Here is a 23,615-nt window from a genome sequence, read left to right as displayed (position 1 = left end):
TGAAAAAATAACGTGACTGTAGTACATTTAAAAGCAAAAGTACAATAGAGGACAAAAGATTAAATTCAAAGAAATTTCTTTGTGTTTTAAAAAAGTATATCAAACTTGACTGACTCAGTCAGTAGAGCATGTGACTCCTGATCTTGGGGTTGTAAGTTCAAGCCCCACATTGGGCATAGAGATTCCGTTAAAAAAAATAATTAAAAGTAAAAAAGCATATCAAACATAAAGAAAATGAATTTTAAAAATTACATAATATACATGGAGATTAGTTGAGTACTCAAGTGTTTGTGTAAATATCTTTTTAGTATTGTAGAAATGACCTTAGGTAAGGAATTTTTTCAGAATATCTAAATCTGTTTATAACACAGATTTTTAGCTAAGAATTAGAAAATACTGAGGAGCAGAGCAAACATAATCATGTTTTGTATAATCGGTTTATGGGATTCAAAATGACTATTATGATCCCATATAACTGTAATGAGTACAGGGATGAAAACAATCATAGAGGCCAGAATCAAAATTAATGTACAATATAGGCCCTGGCTTGAGAAAATGACAGGGGAAAATGATTGTGCAAGTGTATTAATATATTAAAATTCTCACTATAAAATATGTTGGTAAAAATAGAGTCATAAAATCTGTTTAGAAACATTTAAGAAAGAGAAAGTGACTATAGTCACAGCATGGATTCCAAATCAACCAAGTTATTTTGGCAGGTCATAATGAAAATTAAACCATGTTTGGAATAGTATGCTAGGTACATGTCTGATCACTGTATTATTCTCTTGAATGAACATTACTGAAATTACAGAGGTAGGATGGAACGCAACCAAACAAACTTAAAATTTTAAAGGACAGAGCATTATTCATGAGGAATGATTATCCATCTTAGCAAATGTGGCCTTGAAAAAGATGACTAGGGGGTGAACCCCAAGAGGTTTATTAGTAACAGCAAGGAAAGGCTGGATTGATAATGACCTGAAATTGAAAAGGAAGAAATATAAATTAGGAAACACTTTCTGATTAAAAGAGTCAATCAGACAAAACAACAACAACAACAACAACAAAAACAAAACATACAACTTGCTAAAGAAGATAGTATCAATACTAATGACATCAAAAATTGATTCAATGATAAATTTAGCCCTTGGTAAAACTTTATGAAAGAAATATTAGTAACAGTAAATTGAATACACAGGATATAGTCTATATATTAAAAGAATAAAATTTTGGGGCGCCTGGGTGGCGCAGTCGGTTAAGTGTCCGACTTCAGCCAGGTCACGATCTCGTGGTCTGTGAGTTCGAGCCCCGCGTCGGGCTCTGGGCTGATGGCTCGGAGCCTGGAGCCTGTTTCCGATTCTGTGTCTCCCTCTCTCTCTGCCCCTCCCCCGTTCATGCTCTGTCTCTCTCTGTCCCAAAAATAAATTTAAAAACGTTGAAAATAAATAAATAAATAAATAAATAAATAAATAAATAAATAAATAAATGAATAAAATTTTAGTTTAGTTCTGTCCTAAGCATCTGGAAGGAAAATGCAGAGAAAGTATAATATAGTAGAAGGGGCATTGACATTGGAGATGGAAAGATGTATTTGAATTCGCATTCTGCCACTGCTAACTCAACTTGAGTCAAATTGCTTTACCTCTCTGAATCTGAGTTTCCAAAGCTGCACCAAGTTTAATGAGACCTACTTAAAAGAGTTGTTTTCATGTTTAATGAAATAATATGTGGAAAATGCCTAGCATTATACCTAGGTATTCTTGTGTTCCTTATAAACAAGGACCTCAATTCAGTCAACTGTAATATACATGTATACACCAGTCAGAACAATTCCTTCTAATATTTATTGAGCATTACCCCACGAGAGGCATTCTCCTAGGTACCAGCTGTATAAATAGAGGAAGGAAGCTGTGTTCATTGCCCTCAAGGAATCACAGCCTAATCAGGAAAATAGACTCATAAATAACAGTTACATAAGTCAAATCATGAGAAGGGTTCTAAACAGCCTTGAACAAGTGCTTTGGGAAAAGAGAAAGGCAAGATTGGAAGAGGATGAGCAGGATAACAATCCCTACAAAATCAGATAAACTATTTGATCTTGGCATAAGTGTGTCCTGTCACTTCATTAGTTTTAAGAGTTCATTCATTTATTTCTTTAACAAATATTCATTTAGCACCTACAGTATTCCAGGCTCTGGAACACAATGATGAAGGAGGTGCAGTAGTGCTTGCCCTCACGGGAAACATAATCTGGTCTAAAATGAATTGGAGAGCCATGCCACTCTTCATTACAAGATTGTTGATAGGGGATATATGGAAGCAGGAGTAAATTTCATCACATGGCTCCCATGTCTTACAATATTTCGATTAAAAGAAACCCCAAGGGCAAATCAGAAGGGTAAAAACTTCCATCAAAAGTAGTATGTAGACTGAAGGGTGTATATGTGGAAAGGGATGGGGTCAGTCCTCATTGAGTTAGTGAAAGAGTAGAATGAATTCCATGCATAAGGGAGAATATTTGGCTTTAGAATGAGGATTAATCTCAGGTTTCTCTTAACACAAGGGGACAGAGGCAGCCTTTTCTCTCATCCATTGCCCTTCTGGTATAGGACTAATCTTTTTAAACCTCAATGCCAAATAAATGTTTGTTTACTAAATTAATAAATACATGAACATCTTTAAATTATGAGGCTTAAATTTTTATTCTAAAATATACATTGTTGGTAATTTCTATATTAATAATTGTTCTTTTTGTTGAGGCTGACATTTTAGTTGCCCTCCTCAAAGATCTGGTATTTATGAGGAAATTCAGAGTCATATTACTGCAAAAAGTAACTAAATATTGAGCTTACATTATATTTCTCCTTTCTCCAGACACCCTCTTAACCTGTTCCACAGCCTGACCGAAACATTTATGTCAAAAGATGGTATTTCATGAACATGAGGAAATGCTTTTTTTTTTAAATGCTTTGCCATTTGAAATTTGAATGCCCTTCTTTGTCTTTTTGCCCAGAAAGCCATAAAAAGCAGGTAGTGCTAACAGCCATTAGAATTACCTGGTGCAGTTAAGGCCATATAAGCACTTAGCCAGATTTATTTGAAAATGGTTGCATTTAACAAACTACCCAAATATGAGTTAAATGATCTATGGACAAAAATTGTAAAACAGTCTAATAAATTTCTGGTGCTTAAAAATATATTGGTAGCAGATAAGAAGAATCCTATCACACTCAACAAAATGATCAAGGGGGTTGACTTTATATTTAAAGAGAACCAGAAATCAGATCCAAAAATACTAACGTTTAGATATGTTCCTGATACTGGGTGTGTGAGTTGAAAATAATGTAGTTTTTTTTTTTTAATTGCTAATCGATTTACTAGGTAGCCTCCATAATCTAGATTAAATTTTCCCTTGTTTCTAGGAGATTCAACACAAATTCTTAGAATTTTCTGCAGCACAGGGCTATAGTACTTACTTTTTCTCTTTCTCTCTATCGCTCTCTCTGTCTCTCTCTGTTTCTCTCTCTCTCTCATACACACACACACACACACACACACACACACACACACACACACACAGTTTCTAACTTTAGAATGAAGTTAATGAATTAACTTTAGAATGAAGTTAGGAGTTTTGCCTGTCTTTTTGGTCCCCTTAGAGGAAGAGAATAAGATTTGAACTCAGCTTTGGTTTACTTAGCTTACGACTGTCTGATGAGAATGCAAAACAAATTTGAAACCCTTTGTGATTTGTTTGGTATCATTTGTTCAATACTTTTGAAAAGACAACCACAGATAACACTATGGGAGACAACAAGGACTAGATGTATTAGCAATAACTCTAGGTTTATAATGTCTTTCTCTTCTGACTGTGATTAGTTGTCAGAATCTCTTCAGAATCTCTCTTAAAACAATGAGACTTCAGGGATAATTTAATATCCCAAGTTCGAAATGTGCTTAAATAACGAATGGTTTACAATGAGTTTGGGGCACAATAAAAATTTTGTGTTTTAGAGACCCAGGTCATGCTTTTGCCGATAGACCGTCTCTCTGGGTGAGTCACTGAACTCTGATTCTTTTGTAGTCCATCTGTCACCAAGTGAATGACCTGCCTTTTTCCTTGGCAAAGGAATAAATAAACATTTCCTAGGTTTTTCAAATGCCAATTCGATCCAAATGTTGAATGCAACTGAAAACAAATGCCGTAAGACAAAAGAGGGAGGCTTTGTCGTTATGACAGCTGGAAAATACAAAACACCGGAATACTGTTTGTCCCACACACAGTGTTAAATATTGTAGCTGATTTTCATTCATTGAATAGATGCGTTTGGGGGACGTTGTGTAAACAAAACCAATTTTAATGTTTTAAAATCAGTGAGGATTTTTCTGCATTAATATTGCTAACAGATCATCGGTAAGTAGAGTGTTGACTTGATCTCTTTTACCTACAGTGGTGATAAGTTTGCTCTGAACCAATAAACTATCTATACAGTCTCAACTGATCCCTATTGTGATTGAAATGTTTCTGAGACAGCTGGCCAGGATTATTGGAGGCATAATATGTGACTGAAGAACAGATGTCTTCTTCGTTTGAAGTTAACCAGTCTGTTTAGGACTCAACCTTTGACCTTATGCTTAAGAGTACACAGAACTAGTCAAATTAACTGGTCCCATTTCCCCCCTCTCATAGCCACCAGGGAATATGCTTAAAGAAAGAATAGGATATAACAGGTGTTGTGATCTCTACTAAGGGACCATTGATTATCTCAAGTTCACTTTTCCTACGTTGCAAGAACATAAAATCTAGTGAAATATTCTAGTACTGGGACATCATTTATCTTGCATTGTAGTTTGGCTAGATAGGATTATTGTCTTTTAAATTTTCTATAACTGGGTGATAAATTGCCATAATTTGATCTGTCTCCTATAATTTTAGATATCATTCTGTTAGACAAATAAAATTAAAATGGCAAAAGCCCTTAATATAACCATGGGATATTAAGATGTTTTCCCTATGAGGAAATGAAGCCCACCCCCACTGAAATGCAAAAGGAGGAAAGAGCCTTTGTCCTAATTCTGAGTTAGGGTAAGAGGTGATAAGAAAACTTACTTGATATGGCCCAATTACACAAGTTTTATTTTCTGATTTTAGATTTCTTATTAGATGTTCCCTCTTAAGAGTGAGATTGTGAAAGGAGAAGTTAAGTACCTTACCATATGCTGCAGATTGAGTACTTGTCTCCCCCAATTCATATTTTGTGATGGTATTTGGAGGTGGGGTTTTTGGGAGGGTGGAACCTTCATGAGTGAGGCTAGTGCTCTTATAAAAGAGGCCCTAGAGAGCTCCTTTACTTTTCTGCCTTGTGAGGGTACAGCAAAAAGACAACTGTCTAACAACCAGGATGCAAGCATTCAGCAGACACCGAATCGGCTGCTGTCTTGGTTGTAGACTGCCCAGCCTCTAGAACTGTTTGTTGTTTAAGCCACCCAGTCTAAGGTATTTTCATGATAGCAGCCTAAATAGGCTAAGATACTTTATATCCCTGGAGGCTGACATGGTCTAGAGTTATTCATGCTTCTGTCTCTGAGACAGTCATCCAGGTATCATAGTATTCCTGCCTTTATATAAGTTAGTTTATAAAGATCAGGCTGGCAAAGAGGTGTTATGACAGACGGTACTTTGAAAACAAAGTCTTCACTCTGATAGCCCTTCTCAAGTACATTCAATGAAGGTCAGATGAGGATAAAAAACTAACTCTTGACAATACTGGTATCTTTCACTTAAGGGTCTTCTGTTTGATCTGCAGCAAGAAGAAAACACTGCTCCTCTACTACATGATGCACTTGGTAAGTAAATGATCCAAAAATGTATTCTAGGAGGGATTCATTCATCTACTCTATTTCTGAGTATTTTTGGCCAAAAAGTACGCAACTTTATTAGTAACAGCATCTATTCAACTTTAATGAGAAAAAAAACTATAATCAATATTGGATATTACTTCTGCTGACATTATACAAACCACATGTTTCATTTTACTTAAAAGTTAATAGTTTAATATGAAAGCCATTGTATGTTTTTCTATTTACATTTGAATACAAATAAGTACTTCCTTTGTAAATGTGTATTATCTAGACTTTCAATGTCTTTAACTTCCTTAGGATCTTATCGTCTACTTCAAGGTAGTATTAATCCCAGGCATTTCCATTCACGTGAAATAACCATAGAGGTTCATACTTCTCAATGTTTTTATCCCACTTATTGATAAAACATACTGAAATTTTACTTAATTGTTTTCACCATCTCAGATTCCAAAGTTTGAGAGAATAATTTCTCAAACTTATAATTAGCTAGTGTGAAAAAACAAAAAAAAATTATTTATCATGTATATCTTCATCAAAGACTAAGCTTGTAAATGTAATAATCAATAATTATTATTTAGTAAAAAGATAAAGAAAAAGAAAGAATTTAAAACTTCAGTACTACTGAAGCCATCATTCTTCATTAGTGTTACATAACATTATATAACTTTGAAAGTTTATATTCTTTTGAAGAAAGGTACTGTAAAACTTTTTTTACAAATAAGAAAAATAGGGGCACCTGGGTGGCTCAGTTGGTTAAGCATCTGACTTTGGTTCAGGTTATGATCTTGAGGTGAGTGAGCTCAAGCCCTTTGTCAGGCTCTCTGCTGCCAGCGCAGGCTTGCTTTTGATCCTCTGTCCCTCTCTCTCTGCCCCTGCCGCTTGTGTGTGCTTTCTCTCTCTCACACACACACAAATAAACATTAAAAAAAAAAAAGAAAAAGAAAGACATAAAAGTAATTAAACTTAAGCATTTCTATGAGAGGCACTGAATGGAATCAATGACCAAAAGTTAGGCAAAAGAAAAAAAAAAAAAAAAAGAAAAGAAAGAAAGAAAAAAAGAATTCAAGGGGCACCCAGGTGGCTCAGTGGGTTAAGTGTCTGACTTCGGCTCAGGTCATGATCTCACAATTTGTGAGTTCAAGCCCTGCATCAGGCTCTGTGCTGACAGCTCAGAGGAGCCTGCTTCAGATTCTGTGTCTCCCTCTCTCTCTCTTTGCCCCTCTCCTGCTCACACACTCTTTCTCTCTCTCTCAAAAATATATAAACACTAAAAAAATATTTTAAAAAATTCAAGTTTAGCTTTGATAATTTCTAAATATGTAAAATTGAATAACTTACTTAAAGTCTGTAAATTTTAGTAGTATTTTCTCCCCAATAGTTTTATTATAAAAATGAAATACAACCGTATATGTAAAATGCATAATGGGCTCTCTGTTCTCATCACCATTATCACTTCTGCCAACTTTCATATAGGTACTCCTTTCATTTAAGTGTGCTCTTAATAGGTGTAACCTATCCCTTTATAAATGGTTGATTTTGGAGGCTATGATTAGTTTACCAAAATACACAATTAGAAATATTGATATGTAGAATGAATGTAGAAAAATCTCATAGATATAGAAAATGTTAAAAAAAAAACATGGAAGTGTTTTTTGAAAATGTGGCTCCACTCACACTTTTTCAGTGTTGGAGACTCTGCTAAGCATTGTAACCTATATAGAGCTACAAATCTGTGTGTGTGTGTGTGTGTGTGTGTGTGTGTGTGTGTGTGTAAGTAGAAGGAGGAAGAAAGGAAGGAGATTGGAGAATAAAGAATGATCTCTCTAACCCTCTCTATCTCACCTTTATTCTCCCATGGGAAATTAGGCCAAATAGAGAAAAACAAGCTTAGATAAAAGCCAAAAGGCCAGTGTATTACTAATTAGGTAAATAAACAGTGTGCTATAAAACCTTTTTAATTTGTTACCAGGATCATTTAGAATAGCATGAAATTTGAAATAAGTGCTATTCCCTAGCCTATTAGATAAGATTTCCCCATTAAAATTAGTCATTTAATCCAAAATAAAAAAATATATATAATTTGAGGTGGAAATTGGGTCCCAGGGGTACTTTAGGTTGCTAAATTGGTTAGATAACTTGAAGTGAATGTCACTAAATAGCCACAAGTAAGCCATAAGTGAAAGAATGATCCGTGAACTACTCTGATTACTTGTCAACAGCAGAAGAGGGAGCAGCTTAGACTATAAAGGATGTAACCTTTGCAGATGACTTCCTCATATTGACAAGTAATCTGGACAATTTATTGCTTTTCTTTGAAGGTTCATACATGCAGAGCTGTCGTATAGGTTTAATGAGATACAGACATCTGATATTCAAACCCCTTTTGCTCAGAATTGCCCTTCTATTCTAATTAACTAGGTTTTATGGTATTTTTATTTGTTTTCTAGTCTACTTTTTGGCCTTAATTAAAAGAGACAGTATGATAAAATGGCTGTTTCCTTTCTGCAACACATTTGGTGATGTTTGCAAGTTTAACTCAAGCTTCTGGATAAGAGCATGGCACATGGGTTGGAACATGCGTTACGTTCCAGATATCAAAGTTAGCTTTAGTTTGACTTTGTGAGATTCTAAAAGCAGCTGTCCTTTGTTGCACTTGCTTAGATCCCAACAGTGATTTAGTTCTGAGGATTATATATTTGTCTCTTATGTGTCAAAAGTCCTATCCCTTGTGACTTTACAACTCTGTTTTTGTATTTAATGTAAAAGCATGATAGCTTCGCATTGATGATTGTCAGCAGTTGCTATTTATCATCTGTCAAAATTTTTCTCATGGGAAGGCAGAAAATCAAATGGATTATGGCTGTTTTTTTAGTTGCTTCAAGGAATCTTGCATGACACAAGGCAGAGAAAAAAAAAGAATGGTAAAATGACTCCTTGACAAGTAACTTAGCATTCAGATAAATCTGTGATTTTATGCACATAACAGAACTGTCATTCACCCTGACAAAATAGCATATTTTAAAGTGTTATGTCAATTTGCTTGTTTGACCTCTAGGTTGCTTTACCACCTGGCCTGGTAGTTACATAGTTTTGCAGTTACTTGTTTCTAGTGAAACAATAAACTAAGCTGGTTTGATGGCACCTCTGAAGAGTGTGAATGGGATCCAGTTATTGGATTATTCTCCTTTCAGATTTTCCGTCTGATTGCTGAGATTATCATCAAAATCTGGTGACTTGTCAAAATTGGGGAAGTCAATCTCATTGAAGAGAGATGAGTGGAATTTTAGCAATTCATTTTTATTGAACTAAAATGGGCTGCGTTTGGAGATATAAATGATTACGTTGGAAGTCAGTGATTACATCTGGAGGAAGTCAATGGAATCCGCTACTGGAAATTTTGGAGTAATAAACATGCCACCCTTATAGAGCCATATAAAAATGCTAATTGTGTCTTAGGAATAATCATCTTGGCCAATAGATAGGGAATTTATAGGACTACCAGATTCTCATGAAGTATCTGTTGTTAACTTTGAATTTCACTGTAGATGGTAAATATAGAGGTATGTTCTAACCCAGAGTTTTTCAATCTCAAATAATGATATTTGGGCTGAAAAACTCTATGTGGTCTGTCTTGCGCATTATAAAATGTTTAGCGATAGCCCTGACCTCTTCCCACTACATGTCTTCCCACTAGAACCACTCATTCATCCCTTCTAACAGGGCTTTAAATGAAGTTTTTCTTGTCCTATAATCACAGCCAACACACTAAACAGAAAAAAGACTTCAACTAGTCTAATTCTAAGTTCAAGGAATTACCATGAATTAGGCAAACTATTGCTCTGAGGGCTTAAGAGAGGTCAGCTTCAAACTACTACAAACTCCTACCCCCAACAACCACTGCTCAACTAACCAACATTAACAGAAAACAGGGAGAATTTTGTTTTTCTTTTTTTAGGAATTTAGTGTTTATGGGAAAATGCTAGACCTTCTCTTCTAGGAGAAGCAAAGATTGCTTTATCCTCCCTTAAGATAAAGGGAAGTTTTTCAAGAGAATAATTCCTAAATATCGAGTGTGGTAGCATATTTAAATATTGTTCATCTCTTTTCAGGGACCAGAAATCCTTAAGAGAAGGAAAGAGTCACTGAACAAAAATTATTAATGTATTAGAGTTCCAAAAATGTCTTCTTTCTTTATATGCTAAAGAGAGTTCTGGCCTTTGCACTCTTAGTTTGTTGCCCTCTTTCCAAAGAAGATTATGCTCTTGCCAGATGGTTTGCTAGGTTTTTGTAATGCAAAATCAATATAAGGAGAGGAAAACAGAATTTGGGAAGTAGCAGATTAAGGAGAGAGGGGGAGTAGAGGGACAATATCCAGATGGCATATGTGTCCTCTGTAATGTAGAGATACAGCTTGGAAAGATTTTTCTTCTTAGAAAAATTAACATTAAAAAAGAGACAAAGTGAAAAAAAATGAGAGAAAGAGTGACCGCGTTGAAAGAATTCATCAATAGCTGATTCAAGATCGTTTTTCATGTCCAGAGTTAAATGCCCAATGATGCCTGAATTCAGAAGACTATAAGATATAGCTACTGAATAAATGTAATATGGTCCTAAACGTAGCAGACACATATCACACAGCAACCTCTAAATGGAGAGAAAGTATAGTAGACCTCAGATTTATCAATATAATTTTTTCTTTAAAATTTTTTTTAATGTTTATTTATTTTTGAGAAAGACAGAGACAAGCAGGGGAAGGTCAGAGAAAGAGGGAGACATAGAATCCGGAGCAGGCTCCAGGATCCAAATGGTCAACACAGAGCCTGACACAGGGCCCGAATCCACAAACCATGAGATCATGACCTGAGCGAAAGTCGGACACTTAACTGACTGAGCCACCCAGGTGCCCCTCAATATAATTTTTTCTTAATAGAGAGCAAAATATTAGACAGTTGCTGAAGCATCATCCCTGATAGGATTCTCATCAGTTGGAAAAACAATTTGAACTTGGGGACAAAGCAAGAGCTTTTTTTTTTTTTTCTAAGAGCTTCTTCCTTAAATGTTGGAGAAAGGAAGGAGGGATAGGGGAAGAGGAGGTCTCCTTGCCTACCTGGCCATATGTAGTCATGGAGTGGTATCCCTTAAATGGATGCAGAATGAATGATCATCAATGAGCATCAAAGGCTGCTGAAGTGTTGGTTTCACCCTGACTCCCTCTGTCATTACATTACAGGCTTCTAAACCCCAAGCTAACCAGACTATCCTATATCCTCTATCTGCTCCATTCACCTGTATATCCCTTCTTGTGGAGCCATGGAAAACCGTGGAGCAAGGGCAAGGTGGGGATTACCTCCATCTTTTTCAAGACACACATTATTTTGATATCTTTAAGTACTGTTGACCTTCCAGCTATAGATATCCCCACACGAAAATTGTACACAGTTTTGATATTCAAAAGTACCCCCAAATCTCAGAAAATACATAAAAGGTGTATTTTTGTTTGTTTTGTTTTTTCTCCTCCATGATAAAGGAGGGAACTGAAAAGGGCAATGTGGCAAAATGTCTAAGTTTCCAGAATGCTCTGTCAGAACATAGCAACATATTCCGCTCCACTGAGATGGAATTAAGGGTGTTGCAGCTCAACAAACATGGAGTTGAGGAATGAAACAGTCTCCATGACTCCAGACACACTCTATTTCTAGTCTGTTACTCATTTGCCATCTTTTTCTGTTGGGAACTTGCGTATTGCCTCTTGTGTCTTTCTGCGCTCACCGTGGCTCAGGCCATCACTGTTGATTTTCACAGGCTTGAGAGTAGGGAATTAGTGCCTCAAATGCTCACCTCCAGTAATGATAACATTTCTTGACTATTTACTGTGTGTAGGCTGTTCAAATTTTGTGTGTATGTGTGTGAGCTTTCAGGTATAACAGGCTTATACATAAGTAGATGAAACACGTACAGCTGTAGGAGTTGTTACAAAATGAACATACCCAGGTTACCACTACCCTGACCATGCTCCTTCTCTACCACTAATACATAGCTACTCGCCCCATCCCCAAATATAACCTGTATTCTGACTTCAAATACCATATATTAACTCTGGCTTTCTTAGAACTTTATATCAATGGAATCATACTGTATGCATTCTTCTGTGTCTGGCTTCTTTAACTCAACTTTGTAATTGTAAGCTTAACCCATGTTTGTGAATGTTTGTACACTCTCATTGCTGTATAGCTTATTTAGCCATTATACATTTGTTATTATGATTATTAATATATGAGTATTCTTGTACATGCTTATTGGTGATATATTTCTGTTATGTCTATACGCAGGAGAGAAATACCCATTTATGCTCCCAGTAGCAATTATCTGACAGTTCAGTTGCTCCATATTACTGTCAATACCTCATATTATCTGTCTTTTTAATTTTAGCTATTTGGTGGGTATTTGTATATCTCACTGCAATTTTAATTTGCTTATCCTTTATGATTACTGTTGTTGAGACTGTTCCAAATTTGTGTGTATGCGTATGAACTTTTAAGTATGTTATTTAGTACCCTCTCACATTTTTCTTGTCAGTATAAATATCCTTTTTTGTGAAGTTCAAGACTTTTTCCCAATAGTCAATTGAGATGTCTACATTTCTCATGTTGATTTAAAGGACTGGGAGGAGGGGATGGATATACATGAATACTTTGTTAAAGATATAAATATTTATGCTTCGTGGATATTTTTTATTTCTTTATGGCATCTTTTGTTGAAAGAACAGGTCTTAATTTAAATACCGTTAAATTTAAACCTTTTTGTTGTCATTGTTGTTCCTCATACTTAGTGCTTTAATGTCCTTCCCTATCTCAAGGTCATGAAGAAATTTCCAAAAAAAAATTTTTTTTGTTTGTTTTCTTTCTAACTTTTAGCTTCACAATCCATATGGGATTGATTTTTTTTTTGTACAGTAGGAAGTATGGGTTAAGTCGTTTGTTTCCATGTGCAGATCTAATTGATCCACTATTGTTTATTGAAAAGATTATTCTATCTCAACTACACTACATTGTGACATTTTAAAAAATCAAGTGACAGTTTCAGGCAGCAAATCTTTGGATTTTCTTCTGTTCCATCAGACCATTTGTCTGTTCTTACCACATTTTGTTAATTACTACTGTTTTAGAATACATTTTGGTATTTGGTATGTATGTTTATCTTCTTCAAACATGCCTCCAATTTTGGTCTTTTTTAAGCTCACCTTTGCTCTTTTGAGCCCCTATATAAATTTTAAAATCAGTGTGTTGACACAACCCCTCTTCCACCACTAACATACACATATACACTTTAAAAAAATCTGCCAGAATTTTTATTGGAATTGTAATGAATCCATTGGTCAATTTGAGAAAATTTACTTTTTGTTTTAAATGTTCAGTTTTTCAAACCATGAACATATCTATTTCTTCACATTCAAAAATTTTTTTCATTAATATGATCAGTGTTCAAGTGAAGTGTGCTAAAATTTCCCAATATTATTTGGATTTTTCTTTTTCTCCTTTTTTATTGGGAAATTTTATTGGAAAAGATTTCCTATATCTATGTCATTTTATGTGTACAAATTTTTATATTTATTCTTCATTGTGTATGTACATGTATATCATCATGAAATATCTGTCCTTTAATAATACTTTTGCTTTATAACCTAAATTTGACAAATATTAATAGAGTGTTATTAGATTACTTTTGTAGTTTTATGTTGTATCAGTTTTACTTTTAAGCTTGCTGAGTTATGTTTTTGTGAAGAGGATATAGTTTTGTTCTCTTTGTTTTTAATTCTGCATGACCTTTTTCTTGCAATTGTAGCTTGTTTATATGTAAAGTAGTCATTGATAGAGTTAAGCTTATATCTATGTATGATCTATTTGTTTTCTGTTTTTCTCACCTGTTCTATATTCATTTTTCTCTCTTTACTTAGCTTTAAAAATTAGCTAGATATTTTGTTCTTCAAAAATGTTTTTCCCCGCTACAAGGAAATTTTATTTATTTATTTATTTATTTATTTGTTTGTTTGTTTTAATATATTAAATATAACTTATTGTCAAGTTGGTTTCCATACGACACCCAGTACTCATCCCAACAGGTGCCCTCCTCAGTGTCTTCAAAAATGTTTTATCCCTATACCATAACCATAGAGATTATAACATTTTCTTTAATTTATTAGAATCCAATATAAATACACTTACAGTGCTTCTCAGATGATGCTACAATCTTCATATACATTAACTTCACTTATCTGTTCCCTTTTATTATATTATTATTTCAATGCATTTTAGTTCTGAATACAGTTAAATCAAACAGAGCATTATTGTTGTTTTGTACAGTCCAAGTTCTTTTATATATACAGCATAGTTACCATTTCCATTTTTCTTTATTACCCTCTTCCTTTCTTTGTTCTGTCTAGGGCATGTTCTTCTGCTTGAAGAACAACTATGGGGCTGCCAAGGAAAAATATATCAGTGTTTTTCTCTTATTGTCTGAAGATACTTGTTTTCTCTTACCTTTTGAAGGATATTTTCATTAGGTAAAGAATTTTACCCTGGCTGTTATTTTCTTTCAACACTTTCAAGGTATTCTATTATTTCCTCACTTCCATCATTCTTGTTGGGAAGTTAGCTGTCACTTTTATCATTACTCTCTTGAAGGACGTGTTTTTTTCTTTGCTATTTTAAATATTTTTCTTTGTCTTTGCTTTTTAAAAGTTTTATTATTGTGTCCCTAGATTTAATTTTATCTGTACTTCCATTGCTTTCATCAGTTCTCATGTATCTCAAAATTTCAGTTCTGTATCTTTAATCTTTTTTTGTCCCTATGCATCAGTCTTGAGATTTCCTACTTATGTATCTTGAAGTTAAGTGATCATTTCTTCCACATATAATATGCTATTAAACCCATATACTGAGTTCTTATTTCACAATACTGTATTTGTCAGTTCTATAATTTCTATGCTGAAGTACTTCGCCTTATCATCTATCTTCTTGGACATATTAATTATAGTTTACCTAAATTCTATATAATTAATCTCAAATTACATGTCACCTATGGGTTTCTACTTTGTTTTTTTTTTTTTCTCTTGGCCCAATGTATGGAAACTTGATCATTTTTAACTGAATAACAGACGTTTTGTATAAAAAGCTTATCTATCTATCTATCTATCTATCATCTATCTATTATCTCTGTATCCATCCATCCACCCATCCATCCATCCATTCATCCTTCTACCATTCTGCCCCAGGAAGTATATAAGGTATATATACTGTGGCACAGCTAAAGCAAGGGTAGATCAGTACAATTCAATCAAAGTCTGAACTGACAGAGGATTGGGTTAAAATCTTTATAAGCATGAGAGTCTGCCTCTGCTTCATCGTCATCTCCTTCCTAAGATGTAGCCCGCCAGTGTCTCTAACTGAGAGCTCTTCCTATTTTGAATGAAAAAATATTTTTTTTTTCTAGTGTCATATGATAGAAGCTATGCTCAGCTTTTCAGCCGATTTATCTATCCTTGGTTTCTTATATTCTTTCTTAACTGTCTAAAAATTAGCAAATGAGGCATGAAAAAAGTTGGTTCAGGTTGTTAGGCTTACTTTTCTGCTCCTTCTTTCTCTTTGGGGTCTAGACCCCTCAGGTTTTCTGATGCCTTTAAAGTAGAGGTTATTAATGATTATTGTGACATGGACATTTTTGTTTAATCTGATAAAGTCTATGGACAACTTCAAAGAATAATATTATATATGCACAATAATAAAATAACATGGCTATACGAGGCACTAATTATGTTGAGACACTATATGAAATATGTATATTTTGCATTAAACTTCAGTATTTAGTAGCAAGTTTAATAACTACCACAATTTCAAAGTAGGGAATATTATTCAGGATTCTTCAGAGAAAAAAAAAAAAAAACAATAGGATGTGTACAAATAGAGATTTTTTTTTTTTTTGAGGAACTAACTCATGACTCATGTAAAAGCTGGAAAATCTAAAATCTTCAGGGTATACCAACAGGCTGGAGACCCTGGGAAGAGCCAGTATTTCAGTTTAAACCCAGAGAGCAGTCTGCTGACAGAATTCCTTCTTGCTTAGGGGAGGTCATTCTTTCTTCTGTTAAGGCCACCTGATTGGGTGGGGGCCACCTGCATTATGGAGAGCAATCTGCTCTACTCAAAGTCCACTGATTCCAATGTTAATCTCATCCAAAAACAGCCTCACAGAAACATTGAAAATAACATTTGATTAAGTATATAGGCGCCATGGTCCAGTTAAGTTGACATGTAAAATTAAACACCACATAAGATAAGCAGAAATCATCTTACTTTTTTATTTATGATCCTTTTTATTAATAAGAAGAGGACTAGGTCAATTATTGGAAAATTGATATGCTATCGTATATCCTAACCTATGACTCCAAACAAGTCAGTCTGCCATTAATAGTCAAACTATGATCTGGGGATTTCATCCTGCAAATTGGGGAAGTCCAAGCCCCTCTTATTGGATCCCTCAGAAATGCTTATATGTCCTACACATCTGTCTTGGGGGTCACTTGTCGTCTCTATCAGCCATAATTTTTTCTGAAATTTACATATTTCAGAGCACTTCAGAGTATCATCCTTTTGTTGTTGTCTTTCCCAATTCTTCTTCAGTCCTTATAAAAATTTACTCTGTGATTTTAGACCGATTGTTAAGTTTCTAAAATCTGAAGCATAGTTCAAGCCAGTGTTTAATCAAAATGGTCTGAGCGTGTAGAGTCAACAGAAGTACAGTGAAGACAGGAATTAGACTCCCACTAGAAGTTTTCTAAGGATCAGTGGCCCCAAACCAACCTCTGGATATGGGCCTACTTCTTGGCAGGTTTTTACAAGTAGCAGCCCAACCTAAGTCTCATTGACAAGAATGTCCAAAAGTCTCCATGATTTTGAGTGCAGGCTCCCAATGAACTATTCCAGCCCTAAATGAAGACTTCTTTTTTCCCCCCTTCAACCTATTTATCTGTGACCCAGCACATTGTCTTTGCAGAATTGAAGTGTAGATTCAGACTACACAGAGATGTGTGTCTTTCCTCCAAGTATTTCTTCACATGAAATTTCAGAATGGGAACAATGCCAAGAGATACTAGTGGGACAGTCGTTCCTAAAGGAGAAAACTTGGAAATATCTAGATGTATCATACCCCTGATATGACTAGATAGTTGGTTATATCCTCTGAATGGAATGTATATTCTTCCTGTTAATAATGATGTAGATCTTGCCAAACATTTTTACTAAACAGAATACTTAATACTTAAATCTACAGTATCTGTGTTCTGATTGTAGTGCTACCACACTTTTCACCAAGAACCATGGGTGGATATTTGCCTTACATTTGTGAGACTTAAAAGGCCCTCTTACTGAATTCTCAAAAAAAAAAAAATTGCTCTACAGTTAAATTGATGTCTTCACCATCAGAAGCCAAATACTGCTAGCAAATTTTAAATGGCCTGTCTCCACGAAAACAAAAATCAAACCAAACAAGCAAACAAAAGTATAAAATCAATCAGTCTAGTTATCTCTTTTCCCCCACTGTATTTGTTAACATTGGGATAAAACAACTCTCCTTCTCTGTGAGCAGAAGTTTGTGGCTGCCTTTTCTCTGTAGCAGCCTTCTGTCAATAAGCCATTTCTTTTTTTCCTTCAGGGTCAGGGCCCCTGTGCTCCTTAGAGTAGGGAAGGGAGATACTTCTTAATCAGTTCACAAAAGGAATACCTCTTAGATGGGGTTCAAAATGAAAACAAAACAAAACAACCCCAAATTGTGGAAAACATGGATTCCATGATACTTCCTATGTAATCCCATTGAATGGCTCCCTTCTATCCTTATCTGACTAGGAGACACAGTCCAGTGCTCCTTAAATAAAAATGTGATTCCCTCATGATAGCACTTAATACATTGATTTGTATCTGTTCATTATTCGTAGTCATTATTAAACTATACCTAGTATAGTACCTAAAACATAGCTGGCCCATACTAAATGGCTTGTGAATAAATGAATGTTCATGGCATATCAAATATCATGTGGATTATTTAGCACTAGCTTTGAAAATGCTTATCTATTACCTGGCTAGAATACAATATCTATATATATTGTCTAGAGAACAAAAAAGGCAATATAGAACAAAATAACAAAGTGCATAGCATAGGCAAAATTCCTAGTCAGAGTTGTGAAACTTATTAACCTATGTGTGTAGATATGTATGTACATATACTATCCATGTTCCAAATGTATTTCAGATGGCTTACAAGAGCATATAAAAGCAAGATGATAATTGGGGTGCCTGGATGGCTCAGTCGGTTGAGTGTCCAACTCTTGATTTCAGCTCAGGTCATGATCCCAGAGTTGTGGGATCAAGCCCCATGTTGGGCTCCGCAATGAGTGTGGAGTCTGCTTGAGATTCTCTCTCCCTCCCCCCCCCCCCCATGCTCATTCACGCTCTCTCTCTGTATCTAAAATAAAAGTAAGAAGATAAATAAATAAATAAACAAGATGATAACACATGATTTTCAAATGTGAGAAAAAAATGAGAAATATAAAACAATAGTGCCCGAAGTTCCTAGTAGCTGTGAGATGTCTTGTGAAGGAAAAAAGAGTTGATTTGAACCTTGAAGAAGAGATGTAAATGTTTAGAGTAAAAAGCAGAAGGAAAAGGGCGTGAAAATCTGGGGGTACTCTGTGAAAACTAGACAATGGAGTTAATGTATTTAACATACCGTCAAGAGAAGTTCAAATTTTTTTGTGAAGGTCTCTCTTTAGGAAAAACAAATAAATAAAATTATGAAAACAAAGGTAGGTCAGGCCCTTTGAGGGGCCTGCACAAGCAAGAAGCCTTGAAGTTTAAAGGTCACTATTTTCTAGGTATACCTGTCTGTGCATGTGGGAAAGTGTCCTGTCCCAGTGAGAATTCACACATTTGGGTAGGAATTGGGAAAAGTGAGACTGGAGAGAAGAGGTGAGATGAAAAGGACTAAAGTCCCCAAATGTTAAATTTAAGTTTGATTCTATAAGCAGTGACAAGTTATTGGATATTTTTCTGCAATATCATAAAATGTGGAAACTGGTGTATTTAAAAGATTCATTAGGGAGAGAGTAGGTTTATGAAAGAATGGAGGCAAGGAGACCATTGCAAGAATATATCTGTAATTCATGAGGTGATAAACATTTTAACAGACTTTATGCCTTATTCCATATTAAGAATTATGTTCTTTATGAAAATTATACTTTTTAACTGGTATTGAAAGTGACAAAATACAGTATTGTGTCTGAAGAAAGAAGTTACATTCAGGGAAGATATGATTTCCATTAAAATAATTTTATTTTATGAGGCTTCGAGAACAATAATTAATGAATGGAACCATTTACAGTTCATAGTCTAATCACCATTATTGGCTAAGTTAGGTAGGCATAGCATTTTCCATTTGCGATTTTTTATACCAAATGTTAAAATTATTAGGAATTTTTCTTTTGTTTTGATTTTGATTGACATGCATATGCTGGAGATATAAGACCCAAGTCTCTTATCACACTCTCCTCTGTGCTTGGAACTGCTGTAGATTTCACTGAGAGCTTCATGCAGAGATAAGAGTCCCCCAGTCTCAGGGATCTGTAAAAGGAAATTTAGGCATGTTCTCCTGGTTCTTCAATTGGCAAATAAAGCTGAAATTCATTTTTTTGGCATCCCAGGAAAACAGTGTCTTTCCTTTCCTTTTCTTTTTTTTAAAAAATATTTATTTATTTTTGAGGGTGGGGGGGCGGGGAAAGGGAGAGAGAACAGAGACAGAGAGAGAGAGAGAATCCCAAGCAAGTTCCACACTGTCAGTGCAGAGTGCGACGCAGGGCTTAAACCCATGAACTATGAGATCATGGCCTGAGCCAAAACCAAGAGTCAGATGCTTAACTGACTGAGCTACCCAGGTGCCCCAACAGTATGTTTTCTAACAAAATGTCAAGATAATTTCTTGAATTAGACAAGATCAAAAATAAAAATATAAGGGATCTGGGAGAAGGAGCTTTCTGATGACTCACAAAAAGTCTTTAGAGCTGTTTCTCTAAAGAAAAATCAGCATACTCAGTTAGACTTTTGTCCAGACTTTTGGACAGAACCTGGAAAAAGACAAATGTTAAATGAAAAAAAAAAATGGAGAGACGCCCTTTAACATGCACATACACCAAGAGCCATCAGCAGGTGATGACATGGTTAGAGAAAAAGGTTGGGAGGAACAGAATATTCATTGATGAAAATACGTCACCCTTCATTCAGGTTACTTGCTTGCAGCAGGACAGTAAGATACCGTGTGCAATTTAGATTGGAATCTTGTTTTAAAAATATATGTGGCCATTAAGAAATTGGGGGGAGGGTAACAGGGGAAGCATCTGGAGGCATTTGAGTATCAACTAGTTACCAGGAATTAAGTGTAATGTTGTTTGTACATCAAATTTCAGTTTGGGCGACTTGTTTGCCACTATGGTTCGTGTTGGTGTGGTGTGTGTGTATATTACTGGCAGTAGTAATAATACTAGGAGCAGCAGCAGCAGCATAGCGGGGAGGGCTAGAGAGAATGAAAGAATCTTTCTAACGGACACCATTAGGATCATGTGCTGTGGCAGAGAGGTTAACAGATAGAAGAGAGAGGGGATGTTGTTCATGCCAAACAAACAAGTACTTACCACACCATCCCCCATTTTACAGCCTCCAGTTTCCGGAGTTTGTTCCTCCCTGTTTTCAGATACCATGCCTCCTACCACTCCGTTTTTCTGGGGTTCCTTCAACTTCTTTCTGGAGCTGCCAGGAAAAAAAAAAAAACATGTTCCTTTTGCATACAGAAAAAAATAATAAGCTTTCAGATCATGGCAACTTCGTCTTTCACAACCAAAAAGGATTGTCAAGGTATTTCCTAAATAATTTCAGAAATAAAAATAAAGTTTGAAAAAGTTTCTATCTTGAGTCTCCACCTTTAGTAGCATAAAATAGCAAGCAGAAAGCTTTGACATTTGAGCCTTTCTTTTAAAATGATTTCCTTTACCACATGTTGTCTTGGTGTAAGGGATGGGGAGCATAAAATCTTTTCTTTCTTTGTCTAATCAATATCCTAGGTATTGAGGCTTTTCCTCTCTCTCTCTCTATCCGTAGTATCATATCAGTATACTGCTTATAACCTGTGATTCATAAATACTACATGCAGTTCCAGTTTTTGGACTCTACTTAATACTATTATCTTTGGAGAATAGATTTGCTTTTTCATTCATCTCTTGGATTAACCCTTCTATTCTTCTGTTTATTGGTGATATTTCACTTGTCAAGGCCTACGAGTTCTTTTTCAATAAATGCTAAGATCATAAAGGCTTACACCATGGTGGAGCCATGGGTGTTGTTGTTGGGTGACAAAGATAAAGGTGATAAATATCTTGGCTGGTTCTGAGGTTCTGGGACATAGAATGGTTGTTCCTGCTGTACAAGCCTCTGCTAGCCAAAGTTCTGGATGACATTTGGCTGGATGGCCATGGCATACGTGGGAACATTCTCCTTTCTACACTTTTGAGCATACAATTTAAGTGTATGTATAGCAGGTTATTTCACTGTATATGAGAAAATAATCGGCCCACATATTCATCTGTCAACAGAGAGTTTATTACACCATGAAAATCTGTCTTTCATCCTACCTCATAACATTGCTCTCAGGTAGGTATCACTACCATTATCTACATCGTGGGTGAGGAAGCTAAAGATGGGGAGTGGTGAAATGACACAGGCTCACAAATCACACTGGTAAGAGAGCTAGGCACAACGTCTGGGTTTTCTGCCTCTGGATTTTGTTATTGCATGATGTTAAATTTTATTTGAAATGTTATCTTTATGCTTGCACACGTCTCCTTCGATTATCTTCTCCAGCCCCATTCTCAAGTGGGGTCGCTTGACCCCATTTACTGCACTGGGCAGACGCACAGGAGCAAGACCTTCTTTTCTGTTTTCTGACCACCTTGACCACTGTAAAACTGTCCTGCTCATGAGAGCTCCTGAGAGTTTATGAGAAGCTGCTCCCCGAGCCCCTAGGGGAAATAACCAGGTCAAAATTTTAACTAAAATTTCTTGTTACTCTTCTTTCTTTAACATGAAAGGATTTTTTTCCTAATGAAATGTGGATCTAAGGTAAGTTTTCAAGGTGATAAAAGAACCTTGAGCTACAGAGAAAAATATAACATAAGTATTATAAATTTCTTACTCTTCTGCCACCTTAACCTGTGTTAACCCATCCAAGGGCCCTATCATCCGTGTCATTGCATCATTTTTGTCCATGTTATTCTAGAAACCAGTGTTCTAAACCCATCTCAGAAAAAGAAATCTGGAATTCCTGTAATTGGATTCAAAGGGTTAGAATATCTCCTCTTAGTTCATCATTTGAACTTCCCATTATCTCTGTCCTTTATGAATCAAAACCAATGCTTAGTTTTGAGTTCCAGTGAAGTTCTCTGGGCTGTGATTGGATACACTAAAGAAGCACAAGACTGTAACTGCCCTTAAAAATTTTACAACCTGGGTTGGAAGATAAAATTAGCTTAACTTTCAGAAGGAAAAACCAAGGGAATAACAATAGCCCCATTGTAAGATGGTAAACTATGAAAGTGCCTAGAAGTAAAGAGAAATATTGCAGTAATCAGAGCTTGGGGACTGATGGTGATGAACGAAAAGGAAGAAAGGCTTATGTATAAAGTTTCTTACCTTGAGGATTGGAATTTAGTGGTACCTGAGAAAGGAATGTGAATACAAAGGAGTGGAGTCAAGTTCTATATGTGAGAGTTTATAGGTTGAGAAAATGATTACTGCACATTCCCTATGATTCCAGTGGTTGGATTTTCTTTGCAGTTGTGTAGCCTGCAGAAACACTCTTTAGATAGTTTTCCTCAGTTCAAATGTGCCATCTACTCTATTTTTGAAAATGTTTATTCACTTGAGAAGGAGTAAAGTAAACAAATGCTTTCGGATTTTTCTCTCCAAGCTCTCTTAATGACCATCTAATTTGATGGCAGCATCGACTGAAATTGTCAATATCTGCGAAACAGGCAACTTTTACCACCTGTCAAACTACTGTTAGAAAGAAGACTGATAGACATAATTATTCCTCTCTATCTCAGGAAGAAAAGGGGTAAAGTTACATTCAAAGTGTCTTTAGAGAAACCAAATGTATAATCCTAGAAACTGACATTTGAGCATTCAAAAGACAGAACATACTTCTATATATGTCCTTCAAAATTTTTATAAGTCTTCAGAAATATGTTGGTAGCATACTTCAAAAAATGTAGACCATTTTAGTCAATGGACCAAACCTTCACTGATGAACTGAAGAGGTTTTATGCTTCTAGTAATAATACAACACTTTGTACTTCTGATAATCCTTTTATCTGAGGAGCTCAAGGCACATTAAAGGAAAAATCAAAATAGGGGGAATGGAAGTAATAATAACACAGTTAAAGCAAGTGTAGATATATTCTGTATAGATCAAGGTCAAGAATTTCCAAAGTGGTTACAGTAATGTAACTACATAGATCCTGATCTCATACACAAATATAGCGCCCCCAGTAGACTGCAACAGAAACCCCAGTTTAGAAACTGAAACTACAAAAAATATTCTTCCCCAAAACTTCTGCCTTGCTACAGCTCTTTAGGGGAGAGTGTTATATCTTTGAGCTC

The 23,615-nt window shown here is 35.4% G+C and overlaps 1 long non-coding RNA gene across 1 annotated transcript in view; it reads left to right on the top strand.

Annotated features, from left to right (window-relative positions):
* Window positions 1-20,810, top strand: part of LOC132673452 (uncharacterized) — a 67,582-nt gene extending 46,772 nt beyond the window's left edge. The window contains exons 3-4 of the long non-coding RNA XR_009608063.3: window positions 5,790-5,850; window positions 20,619-20,810. This is a non-coding gene — a long non-coding RNA (uncharacterized LOC132673452). The remainder of the gene's footprint in view (window positions 1-5,789; window positions 5,851-20,618) is intronic.
* The last annotated feature ends 2,805 nt before the right edge of the window (window positions 20,811-23,615 follow it).

This window comes from Panthera onca, chromosome C1 (genome assembly GCF_046562875.1).
Source record: "Panthera onca isolate mPanOnc1 chromosome C1, mPanOnc1 haplotype 2, whole genome shotgun sequence".
Taxonomy (NCBI): domain Eukaryota; kingdom Metazoa; phylum Chordata; class Mammalia; order Carnivora; family Felidae; genus Panthera; species Panthera onca.
The sequence above is the reverse complement of the archived record's forward strand: the minus strand, read 5'-3'. Positions and strand labels throughout refer to the sequence as shown.